Source organism: Coturnix japonica, chromosome 20 (genome assembly GCF_001577835.2).
Source record: "Coturnix japonica isolate 7356 chromosome 20, Coturnix japonica 2.1, whole genome shotgun sequence".
Classification (NCBI taxonomy): Eukaryota; Metazoa; Chordata; class Aves; order Galliformes; family Phasianidae; genus Coturnix; species Coturnix japonica.
In genome coordinates this window covers 10,695,455-10,709,062 of record NC_029535.1, presented here as the reverse complement: position 1 = coordinate 10,709,062, position 13,608 = coordinate 10,695,455, and the positions used below count along the sequence as shown (strand labels likewise).

Genomic DNA, 13,608 nt, shown 5'->3' with positions numbered 1-13,608 from the left:
GTGCTGCTCTAAGTCCTTCCATCCTCTTGCGCCGTTCCCATCTCCCATACAGGGCCAACAGGGCAGCTGTGCAGTGCAGGGGCTGCACATGCAGCGTGTTCCAGCCATAAAAACATCTCATTCTATGCACTGACACAGAAACAGAGGTGAATTTCCTGGGTGCAGTCATAATGCCAGCAATGAATATGTTGTAAACTGACTTTTCTTGTAGCAGTGAAAGCATTTGAGAATAAACCACATTTGCTTTCAAGGAGAGTTTTTAAAGTTTTAATATTATGGTTGTCTAGTTTGATCTATTATCTGGTCATTGAATTGTATCATTGCAAGAAACATGAGAACAGCAGCATGACCATGAGGTATATTACATTACAGAATGAGGTTACATAGCACCAAAGCACCACCATATTTCAGTAACAAATGCAGCTTCTGGGGAGTTTTGTTATCATTGCATAAGCTTCACTGCTCCCCAGAAGATGACACTGATTCAGACAGAAAACACTAATTCAGTTCTTGCCAGCAGAGCCAATTGTCTCTTTGATTACATTAGACTGACAACTGGTTTTCAATGTCATTGTCAGCTGCAACTTCTCGTACGTGGTGCACTGGAGCATGAACTGGCCTCCCTTTATTTCATTATTTCTGCCTATTTCTGTATTTGTAAATAAGACAAATGTGAATCTCCCGTTCAGCAGATCAAAAAATGTCAGGTGTGTTGATTAAAAAACTCAGGCTTCAGCAGAAGCATCTGGCATCCTCTTTTAAGGCAGATCCTGAACGTGGGTGTCACCCCAGAGAACTTGACACTATCTTTTGTTTTGTCAGTCAGCTGGGAGTAGAAATGACATGGGGCTTTCTTAGTGCAGTGTCTGTTACACCGAGTTATTTGCTGATTTTCTCTGGTTTTTTTTGTTTGAAATAAGCTGCCCGCTGCAGGCACCTGGTGGGATGGCATTGCAGGGCATGGGGTGCTGGTGCTGTTGCAGGGAGGCAGGTATGGGGCTGGTCTTTTTTTACAGTTTTCTTCCCTGTGTGGGTTATAAATGTGGGTGTTTTTGTAAATTACGCCTGGATTTTTTCACCAAATATTGTTCCTCAAGGAGTTGTGGGCAATAAAATCAGGAGAGATGTCAGCAGTGGAGGTTGTTCTGTCAAGTAATGTGGTGTCAAATTGGATTTTGGCATAAGTTTTATGGTACGTGGATTAGAAATACCTCAGAAGACTTAGAAAAGAAGAGGTGGTGGTCAAGGAAGGAGCTCCAGAAGCTCACAGCAGCTTTCTGAAATGTAGCTCCATGAAAAGGGTTTCTGCCAACTCTGCGTGATTCTTCCATGCCTGCACAACAAGAGATTTATGTTCTTCATAAGCATGTATCCTTCTGATCCTCTTCTACTGCTCCCATTGCCCAAAAGCCAAACAAAGCTCACCTCCTCCAGGTCCCAGAGTGAAAAAATGCAAACATGCTGCATTTAAAAGTAGATTTAGCAACTCCAAAGTGGGCGATTTGGTTCCACCCATCAAACCTGAGTTCTCTGATCTAAAGTCAGATGGGTGCTACTCCTAGCGAGATGTGTGCCAAATCTAATTAAGCTTTGCATAATGTGCATCTTGGGTGATTTGATTTATTAGCTTTGTTTGAAGAAAGTAATAATAATAAAAAAGAAGAGAAAATGGCTTTGGTAATAAGCTGTTTGAATTCCCTGTGCAAGTAGGCACAGTCCCTCCTGGATCTCCTTGCAGTGTTGTTGTGTTACCCATCAGCAGCCTGACAAAGGCTGGGGCTGGGGTCCTGCCTCCTTTACTCTCCTGGCTTTTGCCTTGCTGTGTATGTATTTAGACAGTCATCTCTGCATCCAACAGCTTCCATTCTTGCAGCCACTGTACAGAGCAGGAAAAGATCGTGTATGTCTGTGTGTACCAGTGGAACTTGTGCAGAGAGGAATTAGAGATGGCTGCAACATGGTGCAGCACAGATACCTGCATCAGCATGAAATGCAGGGATCTGCAGCTGGCAAAGTAGTACCACACTACGCTAGTGCAGAAAGGCTGCTTTGGATCCCTAACCTAGCTCTTAGGTATCTCTTCATTAGGTTGAGGTGCATTGTGCAGGCATGTCCTGTGGCTTAGATTCTCAACACCTCCAGTCCTATTGATTGTGATGTGCCAAGTTACAGTGGTTGGCCGTGGCACACTCTCATATCCTGTAGCATTCCCGAAGCTGGCTTTCATTTGCTGTCCTAACACTGGCCTGTCTTTCTTGTCTTTGATGTCTTGTGCTCTGTGGGTTGCAGAGGAGGATTTCCTCCAGGGCTCCTGATAGGGCTGGCAAAGAGAAGCTCAAGGAGACCTTCCGGTCCCTTTGCTTCCTTCATCCCCCAAAGCATCAACTTGTGCATCTATTGCAGCATGACCTGCCATGAGTCCATGTTTGTACACACCAACACTGCAGTGCTGAGGTTATTATGTGGCATGGAAAGATTGACTGGAAAGGAGCAAGCACTGCAAATATAAGATGCTATTTGACTAGCTGCAATAACGGTCCTGGAATCAGATGGAAAAGCATTTGCGCTGGGGTCAGATCGACAGGGATATTTCAGCATAGAACTTTCAGTAATCTAGATGTGAACAAGGGACTAGGAGGTCTGGGGAGTGGGAATTAGGTGTAAGGCCAGATAATAAGCTAGGATGCTAATATGTTTTGCCAGTAATTTTTTGACAGAAGCAGATGCAGGATGGATCCAAGCGATGTTCCATTGTGAAAAGTTCCCATTTCTGTAAAGTTAGACCCAAAGTGGAAATATGACAAATGGAAATGATACCCGCTCTGTCACTGCAATGGCTCTGGCTTATGGGATTGGTCACAGCAGGCTCTAGGGGAGTGAGAAAGTTTTTGGAGGTTGTGATGAGCAGAAGGATGTCCCATTACCTGCATTTGCAAGTACAAATTCTGCTCTGTCCTTAGAAAGCACAGCAACAAGGTGAAATCTCCTGTCCTGGGCTCCTCAGTTTAACCTGAAGACAGGGGCTGGGACTTCCAGAGGCATCTGAGAGTGTGAGTGCTTCACTCCCATTGAATGTTAATGGGTTTTGAATGCTCACCTCCTTCAGGCTTCTCCAAAAACCTCAACTTTGGTTCATCTGCTTAGGGGCTGGACTTACACAGTTTTAACACAAGGGGCAAAAGCTCTTTCATGCAGTTCAGGTGCTCTCTCCCAAAACACTGTGAGTGAGCACAGGGGCCAATGGATGGGCTGAGGAAAGAGGAGTTTATTTTTAAACTGATTTTACTGAATTACAGACACAGTGCAGCACGCTGCCTCTGCTGACTCTGCAGGCTTTCTGTGCTGGGCTCTGTCTGACAGTGACTCAGAGGCAGCAAGAGAGCGATTACAGGCACCTGGCTCTAACACTGAGTCTGCTGGGAGGAGGAGAATTCATTAATTTATTTGGGACACTGGATGGTTTCCTCACTGTCTGCAACAACTGGGTGTAAGCAACCCCAGCTCCAGCTGCTGGCAGACAGGTTTAGCAGAAGCCAGCACTCCCTCCCAGCACCATCAGCAGTCAGCATCTGCAGAGCCAGTGCAGCAGCCCAGGAGAGCTTAGGGTTGATGGTGGTTGTGTTTGCAGGGAGATGGCTCTCAGAGCCTGCTGGGGGAGTTGTAGTTTCCTGGCAGTGTCATTAGGTAGGGCAGGGGCTGGTTTGGGAGCAGGGAGGCAACCAGGTGCTGATGTTGTGCCTGGACTTTCCCAGCCTCATAGCAGGTTGATTCCATTGAAGTCAATGCGTATGTGCCTGAGACTTATGTTTTAAGCGATGAGTCAAATGCTTTCTGCAAATTGTAGGCCTGCATTTCTTCTGCTAGTGCAAATCAGGAGCAGCTCTATTGTAGAACATGCTATGGGATTATTGCAGAGTGGTGCTTACTGATATTGTCCCAATTAATAAGGTTTCCCTGAACACCAAGCGCAACCAATTACAATAATTATTTAAAAGAATCAATTTCTGGTAATTGCATCTCAAAAAGCTGAGCCTCCACCCTGCCCATGGTTTAATCTTTGCATGCTGTGAGGGGGCTGCATGGCTGTGAATGCAGTGCCACAGGGGAAGGGCTGCCCTGCAGTTCTGTGTCTGCAACTGCAGAAGCAGCGTTACATTTCCTGCTCTGTGAGCTGCAATTACCATTAATTGAAATCTACCTATGAGTTATTTAATGTTGAACGTAACAGGTCACTATCCTGACTTGGGATTTTGCATGCTGCCATAAAATAAATATTGAGTAGTAACAACAGTAGTAACAAATTACTTTTCTGTTTGATTTCTAAGTGTTTGCTATAATAAAAACAACCTGTAAAATCTACATTCCTCTGAGGTAAAAGGACAGAATATGAAACATGCATTCCAAATGTGGTGTGTTGAAGTTAGCAAATGATGCTTTCCTTGAGCGTTAGGAGACATTATTTCCAAAGATAGCTGGAGTTCATTTTGCCATCAGTCGTCATCTCTATGGGATGTGGTCAAAGTTGCTTTCGGTAGTTTAATGCTTCCAACAAAAGCTTCTGCAAAGCCTATGAGAAATAGACAAGTTCTTCAGGTGTTTCATTCACCATCCTATCAAACACGGCCAGTGTCTCTTACCATACAGACTTCCCAAAGCACTCTGCAGCCCCAGCTCAGAGCAGCAGTTTGGGTCACATTGATGTTTGGGGTGTGATTGTAACACAGCAGCATTGTGTGACTGCAGGAAAACCAGCCACCAGAAACTGCAGATCCAGAGATATTTATTGGCTCCAAAATCCGTTTCTTAAATTGGATTTCAAGGGCTGAATGGAAAAATTCTTCAGGGCTGTGTCCTTTCAATGCTTGGCTACCAAGTAGGAATTTTTAAAAGCCTCCAAGTAACTTCTGAGTATAATTCCCTCCCCCTTGCTTTTAGATGGGTTTGGTCGTGAGAATTTTGGAGAAATGCGCTTCAAACAACTTTTGCTGATCAATTTAACTTTTTCATATCTTAAGGAGTAAGATATTAGATGTTAACAAGCTGGCATGATGCTAATTACTCCCATTAAGTGGAAGATTTCAGCATCCAAACAAAGAAGTGGATTCTGTTTGCCCATCACTGAGTGGGATTTACTTGTGGAATGAGCTTCTAATGAAGCTGGGTACAAGATCTGACTATTATTTGTGAGTCACCTTGAATGGAGCTTGGGAGAGACGTTTTGGCTAAGGCAGGAGGCTGCAGCCCTGAGTCCATCCACAACTACATCCTTGAAGTTTCACCTGCTTATACCACATACTGATTTTTGGGTTTGAAATGTGAAAACAAGGAGGCAGCCCAGCACCTTATCATTATTTGTCTCAGGCAGAAAAGATATAATTGCACTATTTGCTTGGAGGAACTATTTTGAAGTGATAATGGTTTTCTTGAAGAGACACTGTGAAGATATGCATCAAATATTTATTTCCTTAAGAAACAATCCATCCTCAGCCATGAGATGAGCACCACCTTCATTTATTAATACTGAAAGTGTCTCAGTAATGTAATTGACTAATGAGTTGTATGACCCTGCAAAGGAAATATGGCAGCTACTCCCCAACTACTCTGTAATTACAGTCTGGGATGAGGGATTTGTACTCATGCAAAGGGAATTTTATTGTGTGTCATCAAGGTGGAGCTAAAGCTGGGATGATTTCTGTCAGCTGTAAGGTGACATTTTGTCTCTTTTAAGCTATGAACTGGCAATTAACATATCTAACCGTAGATACCAAACCTGTAAATGGATTTAGATTCTGGTTTGTGACTGTGGGTTTCCAACAATTTTCCAGTGATTTTTCAGGAATGAGAAGCCTTTTGTTACAGATTAGTTTACATCATTCACACATTAATCATGGCACTTGTTCTTATCTCAGAAAACCAGCGTATTTCACAAGTGTGAAGGACCATTGTGTCCCTCCACCCTGCACTGCCAATGGCCATGCCTCCTCCGTCCTCTAACAGCTTGTTACTTTATTCTGCTTTAGCTGAAATCTGATTTTGTGACACAGTCTGTCCTCAGAGGGTGCCAGTCTTACAAGTGAGTTATCCGTGTATCTAACAATTAATCACAAGTCCCACTGCCTAAAGTGAAGTTTTCACTACAAGCATACCTCAATAATTTGTGCATTATAGGCTTCAGATAGATGTCATGCTATCCACGGCTGTTGAGGAGGAGTTCTGAGCTCACGCGTCCTTGGCACTGGGGGTTGGAGGAAGCATCATATTTCACTTTTCTGTTCCATGGCAAGAGAGCTGCTTTCATTTCCAAAGATCTGTATCAGGGAAATTGTCTTCTGAAGAGCGCTGCTCATTACTGCAGCCACTTGGAAGATGTGCCCCATTTAAGGCAAAGCCACAGCTCAGCAAAAGCTAAAGAAAACACAACAAGTATTTCTTAAATTGAATTTATAATGATATTCAAATCGATGTTGTTTTTTGTTAATCCATTGCATAGTCTGGGACCATCAGCTGCCTTGGAGCAATCGCTGCTTTCGTTACTGCTGGACAACTTTATGTTCAGGGAAACAAGAAGGTCTGGTAAATTCAGAACATTTCTGAAACGTTTTTATCAGCTGAAAAGGTGTGCTGAGGTTGAAAGAGCCATTTGGTTTGAACCGAAGTAAAACAGTTTATTTTTGAACATTTAATATCTGCGTATATGAAACTGTGGGAAATGTGAGCAAGAGCAGCTGCTCAGAATCAGGAATCAGTTATTTCAGCAGAAGCTGAAATGAGAAGTTGTAGTTTTCAGGGGAGCATTTCTGTTTGCTTTGGTCTCTGAAGGGAAGGCTTGGCTGAAACTGGCACAGAGACACGGAGGGGTGGAGGATTGCTGAGATGGCAGTTTTGGGCTGAGTGCTACAGAGGATCTCAGTTGCTATTGCAGAGCCGTGGAAAGCACAGGAGAACTTTCATGTATGTTCATGCAAACACTTTATCGCTTTATTTTTGCGTGTCCCCTCAGATGGAATACTTTCACTCCTTTACCAAACTGACATCATTTACACATCAAAACAATAATTCATTTTCTGCTTCAGCCCTTCGTTAAAAAGATAAGTAGCGCTTAATTGGTATCTAGTGCCTGAGTAGCTACTCTGTACTAGAGAGGAGTTAAGTGGGGTTTCTCAGACAAGGGCCTTGGGCAAGCCCTCTGTCTGGGATGAATTTCTCCCCAATTAAACTCATTTGTTTTCACATTCACATAATGGCACCTGAGATACGGAACGTCTCAACCACTTCCTTCAGCTTTTCTGAGGGTGGGGAATTGTTTAAATCCGAGCTGCAAACTCATTACTGCTGAATATATCGTGCAAATAAATGTCCAATGTGCTGGAGGATTATCTGATTAAAGAGGTTAAATTATCCTCTTATTACTTTAATAGTTTATCTTTTCTGAGGTTCAGGTAGAATGATGTTTTATTGAAGATGTGCCAAGAGGTGGAGCTCTGCCCTGGATTACATTTGGGATAGAAGCTGAGTTTGAAGCTGAATCAGAGGTGCCAAATCTTACGACCTGTTCATGCCAGAGTAGGATTTAAGGCGGTGGGAACTGGGGAGGGTTTGCCATCTCAGACAGCTGTCAGGAATATTCCCTTTCCTTACAGTTCTGTTGCATTTGAGCTGCGGATGGTCTGACCCCAAGAATGAAGCCCATGTAGCACTGAGCAAAATTCAGAGGGGTTTTGCTGAGGTGCTGTACCAGAACTATGAAGCAATCTCACTGCATTGCCCAGAAACAAGCAAAAAGCATTTCTGCTATCTTATGTGGAATTTTAGCTGTCATCTTTTCTGTACTTTGGATTCCTGTAGTTAAAAATGAAAGGAGAAACTGAGCTATCTACATCATACCAGTTATGAGTTCTCTGTTTCATCAGTGGACACTTAGGGCCACATTTTTGTAGTTCCTGGTGTTGCAGGCAGATGCCCACAGGTGTCACGGTCCCATTGGAAGCACAGTAGTTCTGGAAATCCCAGGGTGGAAATCAAACATCTTTTCAAGTGCTTTATTCTGCACTTCTTTTAAAGCCAGCTGCCTCCTGGCCAAGCTGAGCAGGGCCGCAGTCTGCACTGAAGGTGGAGGATAGCAATCCCCAGCCTCCCTCTGTTACCCTGTGAGGTCCACCTGCAGCAGTTGCCTGCTCCTGTGGATGGGTGCAGATGGAGGCAAGTCTGGAGCATGCCAAGGGGAGAGGAGACCCCTCCCCTGCTTCTCACTTCTTGTAGGGCATCGGGGTGCCAGGACAGCACCCAGGTCCTTCTCATGTTGGCTTGGTTTTCTGTCAGCCAAAACAAAAAGACTCATCCTGAGTCATGTTTGCGTTGTCTTTTTGAGGCTTCTGTCTGGAAAAGATAGAAGGATTTATATTATTGATCTCATAAATAAATACGTTCTGGGATTCAGGATCTTTTCTCCCTCTTCTGTTGAAAGCCTGCACATCAGGAATCTTTATGCGAAGCCTCTGTGCCATTGGGACATAGCTGTCCAGATGGAACCAGAGGAACAACTAGATGTACTTCAATACTGTCAAGAATTTCATCTTTCTTCCAGCTTGGCATTCCTCTGCATGTTAATAACCACAAGAATCAGAGATGGAAAGATCTAATGTTGCAAGAGCAGAAACATGGGTAGCTGTGGAAAATTGTCTCTGTCTGGCATTGGTGAGAAGCAAAGAGGGCACAGCACAGCAGAGACTGAACATGCAGCTTTGGCTACCAGAGCTGATAACCAGTGGTATTTTCAGTGTACCTTTGAAACACTCTGGTTGTGCAGAGAACAAGGTGTCTTCAAAACCAAACCATGCTGCTGGATTCGTGTGGTCTAAATCTGTGTTCCAGCAAACTGAATTGGGAGCGGTGTCTTTTCTGCAGCGTTGCATCTCCACTGGCTGCAACTTAATGTCTTATAACAAACTGCACCTTAAAAAAATATACGAAAAAGAGCAACCATGCAGGCAAGAAGCAGCATCTGCATTTGCTTTGCTGGATCTTTTTGTCAGGCATTGTGATCAGGCTGACAGTTAGCCCTGAGGAAAGTTATAAATTCTGCGCTGAATTGCGGTACTCTTTCACCATGGCATTTCTGCCCTCTGGCCACGCTCTGGTTATCCATAATTGTGGCAGATAATGGTTTTTTATGGCTGGAAACATTCTTTGCAGGCACAGGGACAATAACCAGGGCTGAAAATGTAATTAAAGTGAATGGATGAACTTTCTTAAAGAAACAGTGTAGATTATTACTGGAGCTTAACACCCAAAAGGCCCGGGGCAAAATGGCAGCATCTGAAAAAACTTGTATAAATTTTAAATGTAGGCCAAGCTTGATGGTGGATATTAGATTACAGAAGGAAAACGGAGACATTTGATGTAACAGATAACTAAAGGCTTAGATCATCTCCAGAAATATAAACTAATGTAACACATCTTTCTCTGTCAGTTGGAATGCGTTGTTTGCGTTCAGCACTTGGTTCTCTCACATCTATGGAGCTTTGCTGCAGATTTTGTCTCGTGCAACTGTGGGAGAATCTTCCCTAAAGAAAAAAGTGTAGGATAAAGATGTGGTATCGCTTCTAGTCGTAATTCCTATCTCATATGATAGAGTGCACCAGGTTTGTTTTGCATAGCACCATTAAGGATCGGGAAGTCTATTTTTTATTGAATGGTTCCAAAAAGCCACAAATGAATAGGCAATAGCACACCTCTGTTTATTACAACACTTCTGCAACTCTAAAAGCCAAATAAATCTTAGCAGCACATTATCTGTTTCTCTTTTAGCCTCCTCTTGGGGCTATGTCAGTTACCTGCAGGTAATCCCTTTACCTATTGTGGATGGAGACATTTCCTCATGAGGTTGAAAGCTTCCCAGCTTCTTCAAAACATCATTGTCCTATATGTGCTGATGGACAAAAAGAGATATGTGTTAACTCATATTAACAGGGCGTTAGTATTTCTGACAGTACTAATTTAACCACTCATGAGCTGATTCTTAATGCACAACCCAAGTATGTTTGAGGGACTGCTCCTATCTGTACCTGCTCTGCGCGCAGCAGGGATGTGCTGCTTCGCCTCTCTTCATGCACAGAAAGTAGCTGCAAAACTTAGGAGCACTTTGGTTTTTGTGTCCTGTTCTGGTCACAGTGCACAACTTTATTCCCATGGAAGTGTTCCCCCAGACACAGCAGAGCTGAGGAGCACAAGCAGAGCATGGCAACTCGTGGCACAGGTGGAGCAGCTGACTTCCTCACAGCTGCAAATGAAGGCAGCTTGCTGTGTGGGATAAAATGAGAACTGGCAGAGCTGCTTTGTGTGTTTTAAGTAAGCTTCACAGTTAAGGATACGTTATGTTAATCTAGAACCACAAGCAGTGCAGGCATCTGGGCCCTGCATGCTTTATACTTGGTGAGTGAGCTTCCTCTTAGAGTGATGGGTTCATGGGACGTAGCTGGATTTTGGAGTCACGTGCATGGATTAGGCTTTTCTCAGTAGGTTATTTTCTGCTTGTCTGAGTTCACTCTGAAAGTCCCATCTTGTGAAAAGCATCATGGACCAAAGGGGATGCTGGGGATGGTCTCATCAGAGCAAGTGAAAAGTGTAGTGTGGTGGAAGTGGCATAGGAAGGAGACCTTGTTTATTTGAAGCTCCACTATTTCCGAGCTACCAACAGGAGAGACCTGCATCACAAGGTGCATTTTCTAAAGAACAAAATGTGACTTGTACATGACAAATGAGAAATGGATGTAGTGTAGCACAGGCAAATCTTGGTGGGCCTCTTCCCTCTTACAGCACCACCCCTCTTAGCAAATAGCACCCAGAAGCTATGTGAGATTACAGCTTTGGGGTGATATTAGTGCGTGTGCGCTGAGGTTCGTGTCTGAGCCCTTTAGCAGAGAGAGGGGATGGGAGTGGAAGCAGAGTTTGGCCCTGAGCCTTCCCTGGGCACAGCACTGTTGGTGCTGCCCAGGCAGCTTCCCTCTGCTCCCAGTGTGTGCTTTGGGCTGCAAGGAGCCTTGTTGCTTGTCCAGGACTGTGAAAGAACCTGCATGTTTTCATGTTATTTTTCCTACTCTCCAGGTGAAGGATGATATTGGTGGTGTTCCTCTTGCTCTCTTCCAGTGATAAAATAAAGAGGGAACATCAGACAGAGAGATTTGCACAAACTGAGGTCTGAAATTTGTAGAAGAAAAACAGCTGAGCCCAAAGAAAATAGTAGGGAAGCTCACTTTCATTTTCATCTAATGGCTTTCCTGTTATTGGTGCGCTGATCCACCCACACAAAATACAGGATCAGGAATTTGGGCTTGGTTGAAGATTCTCAGGGATTTAGCTACTTCTTGTACCTCACAATACCTTCCTCTTTAAAAGAATGTGAGAAAAGGGGAAATTCTGCTTATGATACTGCCAAAAAAAAATTTGTCTCCTTTTTCTGTATGAATGTACCCAATTTATACACGGCTGACTCATGTTATGGCATAAATCACTGACGTGATCCCACCTGACAAGACCATGTGATGCACCGTATGAAACTTAAAATAAATCTTTGAGATCAGATGTCCTCCATCAATGGCAATTTCGGAGCAATATAGCTTGAGTAACGTGTCATATGGAAGACATTCTGGTGTCTGCCGAGAGTAGATAGATATCTCTGTGTGTGATAGTTGTTGCGCAGGGTGGGGATCAGGAAAGTCATGACAAATGTTGTACATTTTCAGTAAGGACTTTCAATATGTGTGGTGTTTTTTGTTTCCTTTTTTCATACTAACTGCACACCAATGCAACAGGCACACCAGAACAAGCAAAGCGCTGAGCAGGACGTTTCTCTCAATTAACCACCCTGTTTATCTACACGGATAGCGTGTTGCTGCATGTTTCTGATTAACACAAACATACAGTGCTTAGTATGAATTTCTGTGCTGAAGGTACCGCATGAATCCTTTTAGCTTGTGAGAAAAAAAGAAAAGGGCTTCAAAATTAAGAAGATGAGAAAATTATATAATACTCATCTAACCATAAAGAGGTTAGAGAATATGTGTGCTTATGCGTTTGTCTTGCAGAGTATGCAGAAAGAAGATGGGTATGGTCAGCTGTATGTGATAGTGTAGTGGGTTTCGTGGCAAGAGTGGAACTTTTGACTTCAAAGTTCTTTCTGAGTGCAAAATTTTCTCTTTAAAAATGGTGGCTTTGAGCGTTAATGAATTCTCTTCTGCAAGAAACAGTTAAAGACAGAAATCTTGCCAGTTTTCCTTTTGTTTGTGCTCTGTTAAGTCATTTGCAGACAATGAATTAACCCCTGTGTTGCATACATATGTCTTAAAAATTACTCAACAAATACTATCTCAGAAGTTCATCTCTACAAAAGTCTGGATTCAGACCGCGTGTTCTGTAGCTGTGCTGCTGGGGAATGTGTGCAGCTGATGTTTCCCACTGCAGTGGGAGCAGCACAGTCTTTGCCTCTGTCACACCAGTGCCTACAGCACAAACACTGAGGGGTGAAAAACCCCAGCATGGCAAGGAAGAGCCCACACCAGAATGGTGAAACCACTGAAATGAAGCATTGCCTGCCATTCCTGTCTGCTTTTCCACCTTTCCCAAAGCTGCTGTTTCCACTAGAAGAATCTGATGGGTGAGGGAAGGGAGCAAAGAGTGACTTGGTTGAAGGAGTTTGGGGCAGCACTGGTGGCAAGTGCTGCTGCAGGAATGCTGTGTAGGTTGGTGGAGGGGACCTGCTACCTGCAGCCTTGCTGTGACTCGGTGCTATATGTGGGGCTGGGGCACCATTGCTGTGGAGGCTGCTGCTCTGCTTTTTCAGCCCGAGGAAATGCACTGCATAGCTGCTGAAATTGAGAGTGACAGACAAAAGGGGGAAAAGGGGATAACAGTGAAATTAATGGAAAGGAAAAGAATCCCAACCGGTATGGTGTAAGCACCTCTGAGAACCAAGTTATCGATAGGTTATGGGCCGTGCTGCTGGAGAGGCAGCGATCCATGGTATGGTAGAGATACATGATTATCAACATTGGCATTAACCACAAGCGAAATATAAACCCTTCATTTAGCTTAGGGGTAAAGAAAGAAACAAAACTGTTTCTTGATGTCATGTCACAAGCGATCACGTCCGAGTCTGATGTGCTACAAAAGAAATTTTGCATGTGATAGAGCCCACAGTTCCTCCATGTCCTTCATGCCTTTTAGGCACAGAGAGGGCCAGACAGCTGAATTTAGTATATTGCCATGATGATGCTAGACATGCAGGGAGAGAGGGGAAAGTTCTTTTGCTCTGGGCAGCTAGAAAGAAAACTCAACTTTGTACAGCTTGGGCTCACATTTGTGCTGTGGTTGGCAGCTGGATGATTGTTCAGACGAGCATTATTTGCACAAAAAGCCCAGGAGTTTGGTTCAGGGCTCTTGGCAGGCTGTGGGTGAAACCACACTTTTCAAGAAAAAGAAAATAGCACGTATAGGAATTCACAAAACAAGATGTGTAAGCCTGTATATTTGTAGATGAAATGGGACTGGAAGTTGGACTTGCTACTCAAAAGTAGCAATGAGAGTACCTTCTGCCTATACCTTCTGCACTGG

The 13,608-nt window shown here is 43.8% G+C and overlaps 1 protein-coding gene across 1 annotated transcript in view; it reads left to right on the top strand.

Annotated features, from left to right (window-relative positions):
* The window catches only part of LOC116654281, a 246,302-nt gene that overhangs the window by 69,110 nt on the left and 163,584 nt on the right, over positions 1-13,608 (top strand). The window lies entirely within an intron of this gene.